General features: G+C 37.5%; 1 long non-coding RNA gene across 1 annotated transcript; it reads right to left on the minus strand.

Annotated features, from left to right (window-relative positions):
• Positions 1-1,023: 1,023 nt before the first annotated feature.
• LOC105421017 (uncharacterized) lies at positions 1,024-3,722 on the minus strand. Its single transcript, XR_966826.3, has 2 exons — positions 3,237-3,722; positions 1,024-1,553 (listed from the first exon to the last, which is right to left on the minus strand). It is a non-coding gene; the product is annotated as an uncharacterized LOC105421017 (long non-coding RNA).
• Positions 3,723-9,091: the final 5,369 nt, after the last annotated feature.

A 9,091-nucleotide genomic window follows, 5' to 3' on the forward strand; every position in this document is an offset into this window, starting at 1 on the left:
GCTCAAAGATTAGGGTTTTATCAAAGGGGAGGGGTGCTCTAGGTTATCGAATGGGGAGGAAGTTTAGAGCTTCCTATTTGAGGTTCCGACCTTTGGGTCGGAACGTTTTTTACACAGGGGTGTGGGAAGTTGAAAACTTTTAATTTAGGGTTCTCATTTTTATCAAATACAAAAAGTTGAGAAGTTCTCAACAAACCACTTCCTATTAGCAAACACGCCCTAAGTATCAATCGTCTTTGACAAGAGTATAACTATGTCAATGTCTACGACCAACATCCACTAAGGAACAACAGTCCATTATTTATTCATTTTTGTGGCGCCATGGCTTGTTTGTTTTATTCGTCAAAACTCTAATTTTGATATGTACCTAATGGTCGCCAGGCCAATCTATTTTTTGATTTATAATCCACAGTTCTAGGTTGATTTATATTCCACAGATCTAGGCTTTGTCCCTGTCTCAACTTCATGAGTATGTACTTACTGTTTGACTTTCATGAGTGTGTACTTAATGTTTGCCTTTGTAAGAGGTTGATATTTAAATCCTTGTGGCCATTCTTGTCTCAATGAGATACCATTGCATGTGAAGCGCAACAAAAAGGCACAGTCCAAACACCATCATTTCAACATAGTTATATTTTCTTATGAGCAATGTTTTTAACACAGTAATATTTTCCTATGAGCAATGTTCTCAGACTTGGCCAAGGCGAGTTGTTGCAAGTTCCAATGTACAACTCGCCAAGGTTGCAAAACATCTAAGAAAAAAAGAAAAAAGAAAAAAACCCAAGCAGAAAAAGCAATTTAATCTTGATTCAATCCATGTAGACCTCATTCTATTGGATCTTAACTCAATCCTCTATAATATTCTGATACCTTGTAGTTGGATAAAACGCTAGAAATTGAGAGACCTGACCGGACAATCCTCAGTTCTTATTAAGAATAAATTAAATAACGCACCTGAAAGTGGATGAAATTGTGATGGAGAAACAACTTAATCTCTTAGCTAAAAGTAAAAAACACAATCACTTTGTAATAACAACAAATAATAACTCGTTTTCTTGCAACAAACAATAAAAAGGTTCATCGCCTTTCACGCTAATATCATAAGAAACTGTTTCTTGAATTACAGGACCACCACTCTATTCCCCTCATAAACATTTTAGAAGTAGTTGTACGAAAATAAATGCATTCGTTACACACAAAAAATAGAAATAGTTTTATAAACCATAGAGCATCAACAATTCGCTCTTGAATGATCATCGGTTCGGGCTTGACCATGGGTTGTTCTTACGATGCTTGTGATTGATTCCTTTGTTGTATGTTATGATGCCTCAAGTTCACATTGTAGTTCAACCCTTCTACTCATTCGTTGCACCTCTGAAACAAATAGAACCTAGAGACCGATAGCACATTCTTCCAGGGTTGGCTGGAGAACTTGATGTACTTGAGTTACATGGTAGGTGGCAACGTGGACGTGTGGTGTGGATATCCTCCATTATTTTGTAGAAGCTAATGACATCCTGACTGGTTGAAAAGGTCTTGACCTAGTGGGCTACCTGTGTATGTTAATGAACAATAAAAAATACACAACATCCATAAATAAAGTAAAATTATGTGTGTGTGTGTGCTCAAATTTTTTTTTTTTGAGGTTTTTTTTTTTCTTTTTTTCTTTGAGGAAGAATGTGTGCACAGGCATGAGCATGTAACAGTAATATTTCAAAGTTCCTGATCACTAACAATTGAGAAATGAATGAGGGTGAACAAGGAAATTCAAAAATGACTGAGCTAATATATGAAACTCCAACTTTTGAAACAACACTAAATTGCATCAAGTTTGTGGAGTTACTTCCAACAAGCAATATGTTTTCAATCCTCAAAAGGGAAAATAGGGTGTTCATTTAAATGACACAAATTAATACATGAAGAAAGATGTTGCGTTAAAGTTCGCAGCCACTATAAACAAAATTAACTATTAAACAAATGCTCCATCTATAGACTCACTACTCTTTTCCCTTACTTGTTAGTTATCATAATAACTTATTTTAAATTTTGCAAAAAATTGGAGAAAGATATAAGACTAGCAACTTAGATATGTGGTCTCCTGGCTATTATTATAGATGAGCAAACTCATGAATCCTTCTATGTGGTTGATGTAGTTATTTGAGCATTCTAAGCGTCTTTATTTTCTTCTACTACAAAATCTTTTGCAAATCTCATTTTGAACATAGAAGATTGAAATGAAAGAAAAAGGATAGAACATAAACTTTGAGACCTAATCTACGATTGATAAAACCACATTGAGTAAACTGGTCATACTGGCACGATCAAGCAAAATAAACTGGTTAAATAAACATAAAATCCCAAACATGAGCTAAGCTTGTTGCACATGGATTATAGAACAATAGCTGAAAATGTACACCCATGGATTGCAAAACAATAGCTCAAACTCAGATACATTGATCATAGTCTCGAAATATACACTCTTTCCCAACATCACAAGTCAATAACATCAAATTGAATTCACACATAATTTAGCAACATTATACAACCATTAACACCCAAATCATTCCACACTTCTCAAAAAATTTAAGTATTTATAGACTTGCTTGATCTGCACATTTTTGGAGCCTTAAATTTATAATTAGGGGCATAAATGGATAGAGCCACATATTTGATGATTTTATGTTTTATGTTGCAGCTCTCATTTGGCAAGTTTCAGATTGATGAACAAGCATGGATAGATACAATAAAGTCTGTGAGTTTTGGAGGAACCGTTAAGATAAGTTCCATGGATTGGCTTGGCCAATTTCAGTATGTAAAACAAACTATCTATTGCTCTTCGCTCTCATCAGCAATATAAAAGGTAACCACATCAATTCATCCTTCTACGTTATCACTAAAATCTCAAATTCTCTTCTAATGCCGTCAAAACCAGGAGAAAATCCTCTCAAGTTCACTTCAAATGTTCCCAAAACCATGTATTTTTCTCCAAGCAAACAACTGTGAAGGTTCTAGTGGCATATTGGGCATACTTCATAGAAGACACAGACCAAAATCTCAAGTCCCTCTTTTATTCCAACATACTATGTTCATCTTCGAAATAAAACAAATCAACAAATGTGGTGGCACGGTGCCTGCTAAAACCCACTTTCAAACTCTGTAAAACCTAGTTTTCAAAAAGTAATGTAAACCCTAATATTATGCCATAATAGGAGAAAGCGAGAGAGGAGCGATTGCACCTTGTTCGTGGTTGTGAGAGAGGAAAGCAGCTAAAAAATAGGCGGTTGTTCCCGGCTAAGATAGGAGCCATTGAAATCTGTGGCGGAGGCCGCCGTGAGGGAGAGACAGAGGTGGTGGTGAGACGTAAGAGCGAGAAAGAGGAGAGAGAGGAGAGAGAGGAGAGAGAGAGTGACACCAAGAGAGAGAGAGAGAGAGGCCGTGAGGGAGAGGTGGTCACGAGAGAGAGAGGGGTACATGGGAGCAAATAGGAGCGGGAGATTTAGGATTGAACGGCCATGGCAGGCCATTTCTATTGAGAGAGTGAGAGAGATGGGGGAGGTGGGATAGGTTGTACGGGGCTGAAGTATTTATGGAGAGAAAGAAATAAGGCATTTTAACTCGAGATTAGATATTAAGATGGACAGTGATCCAAAGGGGTCTCACGCCATTTAAAGCATTGGTCATACAGGAATCCATAGAATTAAAAATTCGGAATCTATTTTTTCAAAGGATAACTTTGCTTTTATAGCAAGAGTTTTATGTTAAAAACAATAATATTTATTTTAAAATTCTGAAATTCATAGTAAGAAGTCTTACAAAAAGTACAAATCATAATATATGGTGTAGTGCCCGATAAGACCAATACGCTAGAGGGAAAAAAAGAAAAAAAAAGAAAAAAGAACAATAAACTGAGAACATCGTTGGACTTAATTTTCTTTCACTCGAGAATGTTTTAGGGCCAGTTTGGATGTACCCAAAATTGAAATATTTTTGTATTGCAATCTAAAAATGTTGTGAAATTGATTTTCACCGTTTGGACAACTGCGTGCTTTTATCATATTTTTAGATTGAAAGAAAAAAAAATCCAACCTCAAGACAAAAATTGCCATCCAAAAAAATTCAAGTTAGAATTGAATGTTTTTGGCTTCAGTCGTGTTTCTCGCTCCTCTCTCTCTCTCTAACGCTCACGCTCACGCTCTTCCCTCTCCTCCTTGCTTTTCCCTCGTCTCCCTCTGCTCTCTCTCATGCCCGAGAAAAAAACTCAAAGCTCTGCTCTCTCTCTTTCAAAAGCTCTGCAAACATACAGCTACGCTCTCTTTCTCATGGAATGAAACCCATCATAGAGTTCAAAAGCTCTCCAAAAACTCCAGTTTATGTCATTGTTGAATTTGTTGCTGAAGTGGGGGAGAAAGACTATACAGAGAGAAGCAAGGTGGAGAGATTAGTTTAGCCATGGAGACCTCAAACCCCTTGCTTGGCGATGGCGATGGCGATGGCGATGGCGACATAGTCTCAGTAGGGTTAGAGCTTGGTGATGGAGGAAAGGGCTAAGGCTTCCCCTGATTTCATAGAGACAGATGAGAGAGAGAGAGAAGGGTTAGAGGAAAGGGCAAACTCTGGACCAGTCTCTCGTCTTGGAAATTCTTCAAGAGAAGGGATAGAGGGTTTTTGTAACAAATCAATGAAATTAGACATCCAAACAGTTTACCAACATAATAAAATAAAACCATAATGTTTTCCAATTGAGATGGAAAAAACTTGCATTTTGTTGTTGTGAATATTTATTTCTTTGACATCCAAACTAGCCCTTAATCATTTCATTGTATATAATCTAAATGTAGTGTAGACACCTTGATCTCGACTGAAGAAGTTATGGATAGGTTGAAATGTCTCAAGCAGACCATGATATTTAAAACCATTCGCCCCACCAGAACCCTTTTTTCATAAACTTGGCCTCCACCAAATGTTCATTGCCCCAATGGGACCAAAGGCATCAAGAGGCAAAACAATGCATGACAGACTCAAAGTGACTTGACCATGAAGCATTTCAGAAGGGAAGGCTCTGATGTTGCCACAACGGCCACCAAAACCCTACCAAATTTTCGAGGCATAGCACCGAAGGCACCTCAATCACTGAACAAGAGGCTCGAAAGACCACAAGTCTGGCGCTAGCGCCACTCCAAGCAGCGCCCAGATCCAGGCCCCCCTTTGAGCTTCCAGATGAACAGAAGTCCCCATTAGCGTCAGTGCCACTCCAAATGTTGTTAAAATTCCGATGGGCCAAAAATCGACAAAACCGACCCATAGGCTGCCCTGGATACGTTTTTACCTATAAATATCCCCTTTCACCTCATGTTGAAGGTCCAGATTTTCAAGGATTTTGAGCCTAGGTTATGCTCAAATCCCCTTAGAGATCATAAGTTTGAGCTTATAAGGAAGCCCCAAGTTGAGCCCACTTGAGAAAATCACATTCCTCCTAGACCCCTCAATCCAAAACTAAGCTATCAATTCCTTCAAACTACACTATCAAACCGAAAGCGGTCCAAATAATTTGACCTTCCAGACCCTCTCCTCCTATTTCTACTTGTCCTGTTAAAAAATGGAAAAGCTCGGGATTGACTGTGCAACCAAACGATCTGAATTGGCGCTGACTCTAGGAGCCGAGCCTGGGGGCTAAAGCATACTTTTCTTTTTTCTTCTTTTGTTTTTTGCATTTATTTCTGTTTTAGTTATTTCTATACATTTGTCCTTATTTTCCCTATTTATGAGTTATTTACCTTCTCTTATTCTCCATTTAACATAGTATTTATTACCCATAGATTAGTTATATTTAGACCTCTTTTTTCTCTTTTCATCTTCTTTATTGCATGATTATTTTCTTTTGTTGATAATAGTTATTTCCTTTGGAATGTTGTTTTTACTTCTCCTTCTTGTTTCTTCTATTTAGTAGTATAGATCTTCTTCTCTCACCTAATCTCTCATCTCTTTTACTACTTTCTTACTTATCTTATCTTTGATATATTTATTTCTGTTAATTTGTTGTGTTTACTTCTCTTTTCCCTTCTTGCTCATTTGATAATGTAGATCTCTCACTTCTTCCATCTTCTTTATTACATGGTTATTTATCTTTTTCTTCATAATATTTATGCTTTTTAGTTTGTTACATTTATGTATTTTCCTTGTTTTTCCTATTTGATAGTATAGGCTCTCTCCTCTCACCCAAATCTTTCATCTATTTTATTACATGATTGTTTTCCCTTCTTCTTGTGGCATTTATTTCTTTTAGTTTGTGGTGCTTGTTTCTTTCCCCTTTTTGTTCATTAGATGGTGTAGATCTTTCATTCTTCCTCATCTTCTCAACGAAGCATTTATTTCTTTTTCTTTATTATGGTTTTTGTTTTCTAAATTAATTGTATACTCTTTCTTTCCCTCTCCCTCTCTCTCTCTCTCTCTCTCTCTCTCTCTCTCTCTTGTTCTATCTTATAGTCTAGATCTTGGCTATCTCCACTTCCGCTGTTTTTTTTCTTCATTCTGTAGTTATTTAGCGTATTCCCCTTTATTTTTTTCAATAGCTTAACCATTTTTATCTTCTTCTTATCATTTCTATGTTATACTACTATTTTTATTCCCATCTTATACTCATAACTCTTTGTATCATTGATAGGGACCTCTTCTCCTTTCTCCTTCATATTCACTATCTCATTTATTTAATCTTTTCTCTCTCCTACTTTATGTTATGCATGTTTAGCGTCGATAGTAGCTTAGACTTAGTAGTCTTCATGCTTTTTACTTTCTTATTCTTCTTGCACTTTGTAGTTAGATTCTTTAGCCCCATGTATTTCTCTTTCCCTAGCTTAGTTGTTTATTTGTGGTTTTCCTCCCTTGTTCTCTTTCTAAATTTGTTTTCTTAAATGCTTCTTTTTACCTTCAACCCCTTTTTGAAATATCTCTCTCTTATCTTCAGCGAGATTCACAGTGTCGCCATAATTTTGTTCTCTGATTCTCACTCGAGACTATTCGAGACCCTAGATCTTTGACGACATTGACATTGGCAACAGGATTTTATTACCCCGTATAGTCTCCCTTTGGTTAGTAATGTAGTTTTATCGCTTTCCTTCTCTTTCATGTTGCCTTGGCATCCCGGTTTTTGAGGGACCTTCTTCTCTCCACCTATCTTGCGTCTTAAGTAGGGTTACACTCGACTCTAAGCACGCCTGCGTCGACATAAGTCACACTCTTCATTTGGACCACGCTTCGATTCTCTTTGATCAAAAGCACACATTGCCTGACACTCATTCATTGCTGGGGCGCCTAGCCCTTCACTTTCATTGTGCCTCAAACCAACTCGTCATATCGAAGCTCACCCCACTCGGTGCGATTAAGCACCTCATGTTCACTTTTGCTTGAGCACCTTTTGATTGACTGACACACTCTTTTACATGCACGTCTGCTGATTTGCCACACTCACACTTATGCACCCCGAGAGCACAGGTTTCTCCAAAATGTGGATGCGTTAAGAAATGCAGAATGTTTAGACAAACATTAGACTCCAGATAGAAAACTAGAGGACATCACATTCGGGGCCAAATTCACTTGTGCTCTTCATATCATAAACACTAGCTTTATTATTTATACTGGGTACTAAGCAATTTCAGAGGTTTAATCCTCTGTTCCATTTTACATCTACTTGAAGAATTAAAATAAGCCGAACACCTTTGATTCTGACTTTGAAACCTATATATTTGTTTCTAAAGAAGAAAATACAGACCTATTAAAGGAAAAAGATAATGTTAGGGCATATCAGCCCATATACCTGTAAAAATAAGCAAGGACTTATTATCCTTCGAGTCTGGTCTTCAAAAGAGAACGTGTCTCAAATGAGTCATACGGGAACTATTCTCTCTCTCTCTCTTCGTGTCTTGAAGGTCACTCTCTTTTCTACTCTTGGTTCTTACCTAGGAAAACCTCTAAAGAACTCTTTATCTCTACTAGACTTTGTCTATCAAAAGAGTGACGTCCTCTAATCCAAGGCTTTTTATAATATTAAATTATGGCTATTCAAGGGATAACCATGCACTTCTCATCTTCAAATCTTCACCCTCCATCTTCATCTTGAGTTTATCTGCTCATTTGAATCACATATCTTGCAGGGCGCGATCTTTATCTTCATAATGCAGTCTACCTCTTGTTTTTACCTTTTTACACTGGTGATCTCTTAGCTGGGTTGCTCTCGCAGATACAATGGTTGAAACTTGGTCTTTCAAATCTCGAACCTTCGAACCTCATGATCTAGCGGGAGCAAAATCATAGATTCATCATTATTGTCAATGCTATTGTTTGTGGGTTGTAACCACTTCCGTTGTTCAATTCAATCCATGCTAACCTTTTAAGGGTGATAAAGTAAGAAGCTAAAAGTTTAATGGCGCTGATTAAATGAGAGAATTCCTTGTTTCTGAAGAAACAATTCCCCTTCTGCAGTAATCAATTGGTTGTACAATCCATAAAGATTTTAAGGCTTTTAATTGTCGGGCAATGATGTTGATGAAGGGTTAAGCCATCGTTGGGCGGTTCAATATTTTCGTCAAATGAGATGGGTTAAGCCATCTTTGAGTAGCTTTAGACTGCCGTTGAGACTGAGATGGGTTAATCCATCTTTGGGAAGCTTTAAACTGCGATTGGGACTGAGATATATTAAGCCATCTCTGGGCAACTTTAAACTGTCATTGGGACTGAGATGGGTTAAGCCATCTCTGAGCAGCTTTAGACTGCCGTTGGGACTAAGATGGGTTAAGCCATCTCTGGGCAGCTTTAGACTTCCCTTGAGACTGAGATGGGTTAAGCCATCTCTAGGCAGCTTTAGACTATCCTTAAGAGAATCCTTAGTCTAATCTCAAAATCCATAGACAAAGCCATGCTACGATCATAGCCAAACAGGGCACACTTGAGTGACGAGAACCATAGTTATCCACCATATGTTCGCTACATGTCTTCAAGTGGTTTTTTCGTAGTCTTTCATTAGGACTCAGTGTTCATACTAACCCAAAAGAAAAATATGAATCATCATCAACTTGATCTTCATTAAGTATTAATCGAA

Source organism: Amborella trichopoda, chromosome 10 (genome assembly GCF_054954075.1).
Source record: "Amborella trichopoda isolate Santa Cruz 75 chromosome 10, AtrichopodaSantaCruz75HAP2 v2.0, whole genome shotgun sequence".
Classification (NCBI taxonomy): domain Eukaryota; kingdom Viridiplantae; phylum Streptophyta; class Magnoliopsida; order Amborellales; family Amborellaceae; genus Amborella; species Amborella trichopoda.